Here is a 13,582-nt window from a genome sequence, read left to right as displayed (position 1 = left end):
AATCCCTTCCATTTGTTACCCTTCATTTGTTACTATCCTTAATAAATTCATCCACATCTTTATGCTCTATTTTACCCTCTGTATATTATCTTCCTGTATCTCTGGATCAAGTTCCCATCCTATTTTCTCCTCTGGGATCTTGCCCTATTTAATCTCTCTCTCCCTCTCTGTCTGTCTCTCTCTTTCTCTCTTTTAACCCTTCTTTCTTCAATCCTATGAAAGCACTCATGTTCTCCCAAGTCACCTCACAGTTATATGCCCAAATAACTTTTTAAATTCTTATTTTATATCCACAGCTTTTAACATGATCACATTGTCCTTCTTTACATTTTGTCCCTTGACTTCTGTGACACCAAGCTCTTCTCCTTTTACTCCTCACATCATTCTTCCTCTTGGAATGAATACTGTATTAGGCGCCTCTCTCCAGGGCTTCCCTGACATTGCTGAAGGGCCTCAGGAATCCTCCTGTAGGCCTTTCATCTCACTCTAAATAATTCCCCAATTGCTGTTATACATCCTGATTACTTCAACTATAAGTAGTCTCTTAACAATTCCCATATTCACAGATTCAGTCTAGACCTCTGTTCTGCCCTACAGATTCCTGTTCCGACCACTTAGTGGGCATCTCCAGTGGAGGTAATTCAGAGGTTTCAAACTGAACATGTCTCAAATGAGGACTCTCATTTGCTCATCATCCAGAGTTCCATACCTGAGTCTGCTGATGACAGCGTCAGCCCCTCTTCCTACGGACACTCTGTATTCACTTTACTGCCTTATTTTTCTCCTTCATACCTTTCACCATATGACATATTACATATTTTACTTATTTATTGTCTGAGTCTTAACACTAGAATTAGGCTCCATGAAGACATGGATTTTGTTTGTTTACTGCTATATCCCTGGGACCTAATACAGTATCTGTCCCATGGAAAGTTCTTAATAAATGTCTGTGGGATGAAAGGATCCACTCAGCCAAAACCCAACAACTGCTTCTAAGGCTTCTCCCATCACTTCCCTCCTGCCTCACATCCAGCTGACCTCCAAATTCACTCCATCCCGTACTGATAATATCTTTGATATGCCCTCTCTCTTACTTTCTTACTGGCATTGCCTTAGTTCAGGGAGTAATATTCTTCCTAAATTACTCTTTCATCTGGTCTCTCTCTCTTTAGTCTTCCCTGCCACCAATGTTTTCAGTGTTGCAACCACATTAGTGTTTTTAATCTGATCACACTGTTCAGGCTTTGGAGTAAAATCTTCCAATGCCTCCCATTACCTTTTGATGAACACGTAACTAACTTATGGTGGCATCCATGGCCCTGAGCACAGTGATTCCTACCTGCTTCATCACTATTATGTTTACCTCTTTTTGACTCTATTCTAAAGCGGTGGTGAATTCTTTCAAATTATTGAATATGACCTGTAACATTGAGACTTTCTATGCACTCACATCTTTTTATCACTGATTGGCAAATCTCTTCATCTACTTCCTCTGGAGCCCTCTCTGATGTCCTGGGCTGAAGTAGGTGTTTCTGTTCTATACATTCCTCTTTCTAGCACTGATTATACCATATACCATGTTCTTTTTTTTTTTTTTTTTTTTGAGACAAGGTCTTGCTCTGTCACCCAGGCTGGAGTGCAATGGTATGATCATGGCTCACTGCCGCCTCAATTGCCTGGGCTCAAGTGATCCTCCCAACCTACCCAACTTAGCTTACTGAGTAGCTGGGACCACAGAAGTGTGCCACCATGCCCAGCTACTTTAAAATTTTTTTGGTAGAGACGAGGTCTTTCTGTGCTGCACAGGTTGGTCTCAAACTCCTAAGCTTAAGTGATCCTCCTGCCTTGGCTTCCCAAAGTGCTGGGATTATAGGCATGAACCACTGTGCCCAGCCCTACATTGTTCTAATTGCACTCTTGCTTGTCTGTCTCCTGCACAACGCTGTGAACTCCTTGCCAGAACTTGGTAGTTTTCATGATGTGAAACACTTTGTAAATGTTTGATTAATTAATTAATAGATGAGATTAATCAGGTGAGAATAAAAGGCATCTACCACAGGATCCTAGAAATCTCAATCAACCACAGCGAAAGAGTGTCTCTGGAGAAAAATGGTACAAAACTAGGTGATTCAATATCGAAAGATGTTCACAAAAGGACCTATGTTAAAGGCTGAGAAATAGGAGTGGCATGGGAGTAGATAAGGTGGGAAGATAACCAGATAGATGTGGGAAGTAGGAGGCTGGCTATAGTTATGGAATATGGTTGAGTTGGTAAGTAGAGAGAAATAAGAGTGATGCTATTGCTTCAGGTTGCCAACAATAGGTTGTGAAATCAAAAGACTTTTGTTTAAGTCTGATGTCAACTACAGTCATAATAAGCTTTAAGAAAGACAGGGAGAAAGCAATGGCCATAACCATACTTGCATGAACAGCGAGTCCATAAAGAAATAGAAGAGGTGCAATGTCAAATATACCCTTAGTGTATCTCTCAGTGTATCTGAATTACCATTAAATGTTGACTTTAAAAATTTAAATCAAGACTGAGTCTATTGGCTGGGCACAGTGGCTCACTCCAGTAATCCCAGCACTTTGGGAGGCAGAGGCAGGTGGCTCACCTGAGCTTAGGAGTTCAAGACTAGCCCGGGCAACATGGTGAAACCCCATCTCTACCAAAAATACAAAAATTAGCTGGGTGTGATGATACATACCTGTAATCCCAGCTTCTAGGGAGGCTGAGTAAGGAGAATCACTTGAGCCTGGGAGGCGGAGGTTGCAGTGAGCTGAGATCCCACCACTGCACTCTAGCCTGGGCGACAGAGCAAGACCTGTCTCAAGAAAGAAAAAAAGACTGAGTCTGTCATAAATAAAAATAGAAAAGTAGAGTTCTGTAGGACGGTCTGATGTCTACTCACTAGACTCAAGACACTGCTACTCTCAAAATGCTTTGGTACCAGGTGAAAACCTTCCCATTTGTGACTCAGCTGCAGAGCTCAGCATGGAGAGAGAGAGGGATGAGAAGGTCCCAGCCTAGAAACCCATAGTGCAGGTGCCCAGAGAGTTGCATTAAAGCTCCCTCCTTGTGCCAGAGCTCTGTGCACTGGGAAGTGACCAAAGCCCCTTCCCTGGTGTTTTGGACCTTACTCCAGCTATTTGATTATTTCTGGGTGTCAGTTCATAAACACTCTTACTCATTTATTTTACCAAAATGAAGAAATGATATTGACTTTAAATCTCATACAATGTGCAATAAAACATATGATTTCATTGAGAGATATATATATATTTTTTTTTTAGGAACCTGAGATACAAGTAGTAGGATCATTTTGAAATCTGTATTATCTAACTTCTGGTGGGACAAAAGCAAAAATTTATCATATTTTATTTACTTATTTATTTATTCAACTAAACATTACTAAAAAGTAAAGTCACCAAAATCAAATCATTACAGTAGAATTAAATGCAATTATAATCAAGTGTAATTAAGTACAATCAATTAAGTAAAGATCCTAGATAACATATAATTCAATCAGTAATAACAGAATCAAAAGATTATGTATTCCTTTAAAAACAACATACACATTATTACAAAATAAGGCAAATGTAATTCTTATAATGTTTCTATAACTAGATTTAACTTACAATTAGACATCTTATAATGGAAAGGTCTAAGGAATTTCAGGGATCATGAAGAATAGTTTATCTTATACTCATGGAAAATTTCAGTTTGGTCACTAATTAGATATGTGGCCTTGAAAAAGTCCAAGCTTCATTTTACTTATCTTTAAAATGGAAATAATAATACTTTACTTGAAAAGTAGTCACAATGAGATATTGAATGTATCAAACATAATAAGTACTTAAGAGTAGGCATTCTTATTAATTCTATTACTGTTAGTTCAGAAAAGAAAACTTTATATGTTTTTTCTCAAATCTATTTAATCAAAGATGACCAAGCAATTGCAGGAAAAGTAGATATAATTCTCAGTGAAAATACTTACCTAAACTCTTTGCCTCATATTTGATCTTAAATCCTTGCCCCTCATTACTATAATCAGAAATTAACTGAACAAACATTTGATTATCCGAGGTGAACAGAGTCGGTGAAGCACGGCTGCCACAAAAATGACCATTCCCTCCACAGGCTCCAACGAGTGGAGAATATCAGGACCATTTCTTAGCAAGAAAGACAAATTAAAATCACATCAACTCCTTTACATTGCAAAAGAAGGAGTACGTAATTCTTATCCATTTATGTCCAGGAGAGAAAAATTATCACTTTGTTTTCTGAGTAAAGTCTATGGAAAACGTAATTAGAAAGGGTAGCAAGCAAGACCTACCACGAAGTAATCACCCTGGTGGCCAGAAGAATCTCCATTTGGAATCTGGAAAGGCTGTTCAAAATGAACAGCAATGGTCAGGCCACTTTGGACCAGGACGTCCCAAGAACAGTTGAGGTTGGATGAATAGGTCTCCAGATACTTGGGGGATGTGATGATCCCTTGTCTGCATGCAAATATCCACTGCAGCCTTCCCACAAAGAAACAAAGGTAGGTTACTTGAATAGGATTGGCAACTGGATTTTTATGCTTTCTTAGTTTCCTTGGGGGGTTTTCAAAGTGTAAGCAATAAAAATGCTTGAAAATATAGCCAGAGCGTAGGAAATAGTCAGTATAACAAGTATGTATTGAGCACGTGCTGTTGGCTACTCAGTTTGTGGTGGTTGTTGAGATATGGGATATAGAGGTAAGTAATGAAGACAAATTACCTGTTTCATAAAGATTTCTTTGTAGATGGGGAAGACATACGATAAACAAATACATAATATGTGAGATGGTGATAAATTCTATAAAGAAAAATGGATGGGAGGAGGGAGAAGGGTACCTTATTGTGAGAGTTAAGTTAGAAAAGCCACATCATTGGAGTAACATCTTAGCAGAGACATTAATGAAATAAAGAATCAAGCCAGATGGTTATGTGGGAGAAAACATTCCAGTTCAGAAAACAGTTAGTGTAAAGGCTTGATGTGGTAAAGGTACATCATGGAAGTCAGAATGGATGAGGCAGAATGAGAGATTCCAAAGGTAGCATGTCCAGGTCATGCAGGAAACTGAAAAGACTTATTCTGAGTAAGAAGAGGAAGACGAAGGCTTTTGGGCATCAGAATGGCATGATCTCACTTACGTTTGAAAATATCACTCTATGTGCAGTCCTTAGACTGTAAGGAGTGGAGGGCAGGGAAGGGCAGGAGCAGAGTGTCCAATAAAAAGGGGACTGCCTGAGGCCAAGGAGAGATGATAGGCACAAGGGCTAAGCTGGTAGCAACAGAAATGGAGAGGCGTGGTTGCAATCTAGATACATTGTGAGGGTACAGCCAGAGTGATTTGTTGATGGTTAAGTGTGAGACAAACAGAAAAGTCAAAAATAACTTCAAGATTTTTGACTTAAATAATGAGAAAAATGTACTTTCCATTTGCTAACATTGTGAGGAGTATGGAATTATGGGCAGGGGTGACATGGAAAAGGGTAGGAATAAAGTGTTCAGTTTTCAAAGGTTAATTTTTTTTGTTATCGATTATCTATCTATCTAATTGGGGTACAAGTGGTTTTTGGTTGCATGGATGAATTGCATACTGGTGAAGTCTGAGATTTTAGTGCACTTGTTACCTGACTAGTATACATTACACCCAATATGTAGTTTTTTATCCCTCATACCCCACCCATCCTCCCTGCTTATGAGTCTCCAAAGTCCATTATATCACAGGTTAAATTTGAAATACATTCTAGACAAGGAGCTGCCAAATACACACACACACACACACACATACACACACACTCATAGATACACATATTTATATATATTATATATATTATATATGTATATACACACACATATATATGCACACATATGAATCAATTACAGTGGTTCTACCCTCACTATATACATACATATGTATACATGTATGTATGTATAATGAGCTGTCATACATATTAATATATACATGATTAATTCTCCAGTCATCAGGGACTAGAAGCTCATCAGCAAGGAAGGGTAGACAGCTCACACAGCTAGTCAAATTGCAGCATGAAAATTTATCTTAGGTCTAATTGCAAAGCCCATGCTCTTAAGCCACAATGCAGCCTGCGTCTCTTGAGCGTGAGGAACACAATTTATCATCAGTTGCTCCCTACTTTATAAAAGGTATATAAAAGCATGCAGGAAATATTAGATTAATTTTTAATGTTAGGTTGAGAATCTACTTTAAAATTATGTTTTTCAGTTAAAAACATGGGAGTCTTTCACTCCTCCATGGACTACTTTATTATCTTTCATTTAGTTTGGATTTAAGGCTATTACTGGACTTCACATATCAAGTTTGAAAAGTCTCAATCATACTGCGCAAGATGGCATCCCATATATGGTACCTGTTTTTCACTCATCAAGTTCATATTTCAAGAGTAACAAACTCTTCCTGCCAGCCCTCAAATGGATGACTTTAACCAAGTGATTTATAAGGATCAATGATGATGTTTTGCTCCTTCGATGAGTTACGGATATGAGCGGTGCTCTAGTTCCAGCCCTCAGCTAGGCTGAAAAAAATGCTTTAAAGCTCTGTCTCATGCATTCCATGGACATACCTCTTCTAGAGTGACGATGCCCCACCCAGAGACCTGAAGCAGGACACTTTTGTACGACTTGGCTACAGTGCTTTGGATGAGGACTCAGCATTGACATAAGGGGAGCCAGCCATCCAGAGCCTGGGCAGAGATCCATGTCCTCTGACTTGCCTTGTGTCCTGGTGCCCAAAAATATTAGGAAGAGAGAAAGAGAGAGGAAATGAGACGAGATGGGATAAAATGGTATCAAAAAAATATTTAAACTCATTACTCTTGTGAAAGGATGCATTGAAGCCTGCCCTGGTTACACTGCAGTCCGAGGTGTAGCGGATGAACATGTACTCTCTCATAGACCGGCTGGGCCCAGGGATTTCTCTGCCAGCGAACTGCTAGCTGCTGGGCCAAGTCATTGTCTCCTACGTTGAAAGAGAGGAAACAGCATGAAAATACAGTCTTGAGAATTTACTCTACCATCATTTGCAACTTAGCCAAAGTAGCTCACATATTTTTTTCAGAACATCAGGATTCATAAGAGACAATGCGATTTTCAAAAAGAAGGACCTCTCAGGGGTGATATCATTCTGGTTCCAGCTTGCAATGGTGCTGCCTGCCCTTTTCTTACATCGTGTCTTTTTTTTTTTTTTTTTTTTTTTTTTTCTTGAAATGGAGTCTCCCTCTGTTGCTGAGCTTGCCCAGGCTGGTCTCCAACTCCAGAGAACCCACCTCGGCCTCCCAAAGTGCTAGCGAGAGGTGACAACGTGCTAGCAACCCTAGCTCACTCTCGGCGCCTCCTCGGTCTCGGCGTCCGCTCTGGCCCCCCTCTAGGAGCCCTTCAGCCCGCCGCTTCGCTGTGGGGGCCCCTCTCAGGGGCTGGCCGAGGCCAGAGCCGGCTCCCTCTGCTCACGGGGAGGTGTGGAGAGAGCCGCGCGGGCGGGAGCCCGGGCTGCGCGCGGCTCTCGCGGCCCAGCGCGGGTTCCCGGTGGGCGCCGGCTCCGCAAGACCCACACTCAGTGCGGCCAGCCAGCACCTGCTGGACTTGATCGAAGGCTGAATCCCATGCGTGGACCGCCGTTCCCTCTTTGCGGGATCCTTGGCCATGATACATACCAGGTCTCCCTCTCTTCCGCGGTTCCCTTGTTTTCCTCTTGATTGTCTGGGATGAGCTCCCTCTGGGCTGCTGGGGCTAGGTACTGCAAAGTCCCCAAGCAAGTGCCAGTGAGACGTGAAGCCGGCTGGGCTTCTCGGACAGGTGGGGACTTGGAGAACTTTTGTGACTTGCTAAAGGATTGTAAACACACCAATCAGAGCTCTGTGTGTAGCTAATCGGATGAGGGACTTGGAGAATTTTGTGTCTAGCTAAAGGATTGTAAACGCACCAATCAGCACTCTGTGTCTAGCTAAAGGTTTGTAAACACACCAATCAGCACTCTGTCAAAATGGACCAATCAGCTCTCTGCAAAATGGATCAATCAGTAGGATGTGGGTGGGGCCAGATAAAGGACTAAAAGCAGGTCTCCCAAGCCAGCTGTGGCAACCTGAGGAGGTACTCTTCTAAGCAGTGGTGGCTTTGTTCTTTTGCTCTTCACAGTAAATCTTGCTGTTGCTGACTCTGGGTCTGTGCCCCCTTTGAGAACTGTAACACTCACTGTGAAGATCTGCAGGTTCACTCCTGAAGCCAGCAAGACAAGGAACCCATCAGCAGGAAGGAACAACTCCAGACGGGAGGAACAAATAACTCCCGAAGCGCAACCTTTATGAACTGTAACACTCACGGTGAAGGTCTGCGGTTTCACTCCTGAAGTCAGTGAGACCACGAACCCACTAGAAGGAAGAAACTCTGGACACGTCTGAACATCTGAAAGAACAAACTCCGGACACACTATCTTTAAGAACTGTAACACTCATCTCGAGGGTCCTCGGCTTCATTCTTTAAGTCAGCGAGACTAAGAACCCACGAACTGTGGACACACTAGGATTCCAGACATGAGCCACTATACCTGTCCTGAGACCTCAGTGTTTTTTTTTTTTTAATACTTTAAGTTCTAGGGTACATGAGCACAATGTGCAGGTTTGTTACATATGTATACTTGTGCCATGTTGGTGTGCTGCACCCATCAACTCATCATTTACATTAGGTATATCTCCTAATGCTATCCCTCCCCTTACCCCCTCGCCACAATAGGTCCCAGTGTGTGATGGTCCCCTTCTTGTGTCCAAGTGATCTCATTGTTCAATTCTCACCTATGAGTGAGAACATGTGGTGTTTGGTTTTCTGTTCTTGACATAGTTTGCTGAGAATGATGGTTTCCAGCTGCATCCATGTCCCTACAAAGGACACGAACTCATCCTTTTTTATGGCTGCATAGTATTCCACGGTGTGTATGTGCCACATTTTCTTAATCTAGTCTGTCACTGATGGACATTTGGTTTGGTTCCAAGTCTTTGCTATTGTGAATAGTGCCACAATAAACATACGTGTGCATGTGTCTTTATAGCAGCATGATTTATAATCATTTGGGTATATACCCAGTAATGGGATGGCTGGGTCAAATGGTATTTCTAGTTCTAGATCCTTGAGGAATCGCCACACTGTTTTCCACAATTATTGAACTAGTTTACAGTCCCACCAACAGTGTAAAAGTGTTCCTATTTCTCCACATCCTCTGCAGCACCTGTTGTTTCCTGACTTTTTAATGATTGCCATTCTAACTGGTGTGAGATGGTATCTCATTGTGGTTTTGATTTGCATTCTCTGATGGCCAGTGATGATGAGCATTTTTTCATGTGTCTGTTGGCTGTATAAATCTTCTTTTGAGAAGTGTCTGTTCATATCCTTTGCCCACTTTTTGATGGGGTTGTTTTTTTCTTGTAAATTTGTTTGAGTTCTTTGTACATTCTGGATATTAGCCCTTTGTCAGATGAGTAGATTGCAAAAAATTTCTCCCATTCTGTAGGTTGGCTGTTCACTCTGATGGTAGTTCCTTTTGCAGTGCAGAAGCTCTTTAGTTTCATTAGATCCCATTTGTCAATTATGGCTTTTGTTGCCGTTGCTTTTGGTGTTTTAGACATGAAGTCCTTGTCCATGCCTATGTCCTGAATGGTATTACCTAGGTTTTCTTCTAGGGTTTTTATGGTTTTAGGTCTAACATTTAAGTCTCTAATACATCTTGAATTAATATTTGTATAAGGAGTAAGGAAAGAATCCAGTTTCAGCTTTCTACTTTCCCAGCACCATTTATTAAATAAGGAATCCTTTCCCCATTTCTTGTTTTTGTCAGGTTTGTCAAAGATGTAGATGTGTGGTATTATTTCGACCTCAGTATTTTTTAAGGAGCATATCTGAGTTCTTCCACACTGGCCACTTACACATGGCACAGGGTTAGAATCTGGGTTATAACATTCAATGCACTGAATAGCATTTAATCTGTAAATTTGGAGAAGTATGGCCATTTTAGCAATATTGATTTTTCCTATCTATGAGCATGGAATGTTCTCTTCATTTGATAGGGTGGAGGGTGGCAGAAGGGAGAGTAGCAGAAATCTCTTGCAATTGGGCATATGTTGCTATTTTTGGCTTTAGTGAGTGAGCTCCTGAGATCTTCCCATGGGAGGATCTGTTGACCCAGGGACCCAGAAGCAGTGCAACCCAAGACCAGTGGGTGAAGTCAAAGAAGTGTCCGCCTGATGGCATCTTATCTATCCTCAGCTTGTAGACTGTGGCCACCCCCTGCCCCCATTCTCTTTGTTCTCAGCCCCACCAACCAAAATGTACCTGTTCCAGAATCCTTTTTCTTGAGGTCCTGTTCTGTGCTAAGTGGAAGCTAGCTAACACGCTAATTCTTCAACCGTATATTTTTAAAAGGAACCACTGCAAGCGTGAGAACTTCAGAATGGTGGCAGGCTGTGGAGAAAATAAGACGGGGGAGTGTAAGTCTGTCACTTTGCAACTCCTAATTAGCCCATGTTCGCGGCTGATCCTGAAAAAGGTTTCTTTTGCTATTGATGATAGAATGTCTATCAAACAGAATTGATGTAATAGCAAAATATTACACATAGATTTTCAGTTGATGCACTCTCTCCTAAATAACTTGGTGTGTGTGTACATGTGAGTATGTGTGCAGGATGTTAGAGAAGATACACTAAGAAGTGCGATACTTAGGTACATGCATTCTTCTAGAACATCTCTTCTCTTTTTTTATGTTTTTATTTTTTAGAGATAGTGTCTTTATCACCCAGGCTGGAGTACAATGGCATGATCCTAGCTTTCTGTAACCTGAAACTCCTGGGCTCAAGCAAGCTTCCCAGATGGATGTGCACCACCATGCCTGGCTAATTTTCCCAGGCTGGACTCGATCTCCTGGGCTCAAGTGATCCTCGTTCCTTGGCCTCCCAAAGTATTGGAGTTACAGGCCACTGTGAGCCACTGTGCTTGGCCTTCTTAACTTTTCTTAAGTCACTGACTTTTTAAAATAATAGAGTGAAAACTACAACCCTGATCCGTAGAGAAGTGCATGTGATGGTTCTAATTTCAGCAGGCTTATGGATCCCATTGTGTTCATCCATGAGTTCTTTAGAGGTCCATGTAGCTCAGATTTAGAAATTCCAGAGTTGGGTAAAGATAACACTAATATGTTTGCAGGCAGTGTGAATATAGTGATGCAATTTTTTTTTTTTTTTTTTTTTTTTTTTTTTTTTTTTTTGAGACAGGGTCTTACTCTGTCACCCAGGTTGGAAGGCAGTGGCACGATTTCGGCTTACTGCAATCTCCATCTCCCAGGTTCAAGCGATTCTTCTGCCTCAGCCTCCCTAGTAGCTGGGACTACAGACGTGCATCACCATTCCCAGCTAGTTTTTGTTTTTAGTAGAGATGGCTTTCACCATGTTGGCCAGGTTGGTCTTGAACTCCTGGACTCAAGCAATCTGTCTGCCTTGGTCTAGTGATGCTATTTCTTAAAGGAGATGCTTCTTGGAAATTTGTATGAAACTTTAGATGATTTTTAATGCATCACAGAACTCATTCTTGATGGCTTCTTTAAAAATGTAGCTAAGTGCCTCCTTATTAATCTGCTTAAATTTACATTTGGTTAAATAAGAATTTGTAATCCTGTAGCTCCCAGGCTTGAATGGAACATGGTGTGGGCACATGCAGATTTTTTTAAAGGGAATACCTTTCCCATTTCCATTTTTCGTTTTCTTCTTTAGCTTCGTAAGCCAAAACCACTTGAATACAATTGATAACCAGTTAACCAACTCATTGACCTTGCATTTTGCTGTTTTCAGTCTGAACCCTCTTTTGTCTAATTTTTTGCTATTTCTTTAGCTTTTTTTCCCCCTGCCTAAATATTCTTTGTTCTAGTCACCTGATTTTTTCTAAAATCTGAAGTTCCTACCTCTCTCTCTGAATTTTGCTCATCCTTCAGAAAGTTGAGATGAATGCTCATCTTTCTCTGTGAAGCCCTCCTTTTCATCCAGCTGAACCAGCCCTGTGTGGAAAGAAATACAAGGCACCCCACAGCCTATGGGACCATCAAGAACAACACCTATGTAATAACTTCAGCAGGAGATGAAAGGGAAAGAGCAAATTTGTTGAACTCTCACTCTGTATCACGTGAAGGAAACAGGTGTAAAGTGGTTAAATGACCAGAAGGAGGGAAAGACAGAGCTTTCTGCACGGCTTCAAAGTGGCTGCTCCACCATGTCCCCTGCTGTCTCTGCAAGTGATGTGTGTGTGCACTTGAGATGTCCCATCAGGTCAAGCTAGGAGCACCATGGACGAAGTGTTCCTGTGGCTCTGGATCCTTACTCATTCCAATAGAAGAACAGGGACAGTTCCTAAGGTTAAAAGCCATAGTTGTGTTAGTTCAGAGGGAAAGATCAAAGCTCCCATGTGGATTTAGTGGATTTTTCCTAGCCCTGGGACTCTTCCTTTCCCTCCCCTTCCTGCCCTCCTCATGCAGTGACCCTAAAGATAAGGTCCAGTAGGAAGAGAAGCAGTCCAGTTTTGTCCTCTTGCTGGATTAATTCCCTTTTGTTTGTTTTTGTTTTTGTTTTGAGACAGGGTCTTTCTTTGTTGCCCAGGCTGGTACAGTGGCACAATCTCAGCTCACTGCAGCCTTAACCTCCAGGTTCAAGTGATATTTCCACCTTAGACTCCTGAGTAGCTGGGACTACAGGCATGCACCACCATGCCAAGCTAATTTTTTGTAGAGGTGGTATTTTGCCCCATTGGCCAGGCTGTTCTGAAACTCCTGGGCTCAAGTAACCCACCCACTTCAGCTTCTTCCCAAAGTGCTGGGATTACAAGTGTGAGCCACTGCACCCAGCTAGATTAATTCTTAATTGTAAAAGAAGACAGAAACTAATGGCAAAACATGCTTTTTATGTGTGTGTGTAAGAGTGCAAGATAGAATGTGACTTGCTTACTGTCTACCACGTAATGCTAATAATCGAGGCTTACGTGTAGATACACATTCATACATATTATACATAATAAAGACATGTACTCACATAAAAGAGCCTAGATCACTCCTTTTATAACACTGAGCTTGTTTTTCTCCATTGATGGGTTGAAGTTTTTTTTCATATTCTCTTTCTCTCTCTTCCCAGTGTTTTGGAATTTCCTGGGCAATTTTCCTACTCTTCCTTTTCTTACCCTTCGCTGGGTGTCACTTCCTCCCCATGCCACTGAATGCCATTGAATGCCATTTCCTTTCCTCTCGGTGCTGCTTCTCCCTCCCAGCTCCCCAATTAAAGCTCTTTATTCAAGTACGGCTTTGCTGGAGGGGTAGCGCATCAGAACTGGAGTCAATTTAGAAGCGGTGTTCCTGCAAGAATTCAGAGTTCGTATATCCTCCTGAAGATGCTTTGGAAGTTAACACAAGATTCAGAAATTAATTTTTATATCCTCGGAGGAGAAGAAATCTATGCTTGTCAGTTTTTCAGGAGATTTGTTTGGTTATGCATACAC

This window comes from Macaca mulatta, chromosome 9 (genome assembly GCF_049350105.2).
Source record: "Macaca mulatta isolate MMU2019108-1 chromosome 9, T2T-MMU8v2.0, whole genome shotgun sequence".
NCBI lineage: Eukaryota > Metazoa > Chordata > Mammalia > Primates > Cercopithecidae > Macaca > Macaca mulatta.
Note: the sequence above shows the minus strand (reverse complement) of the source record.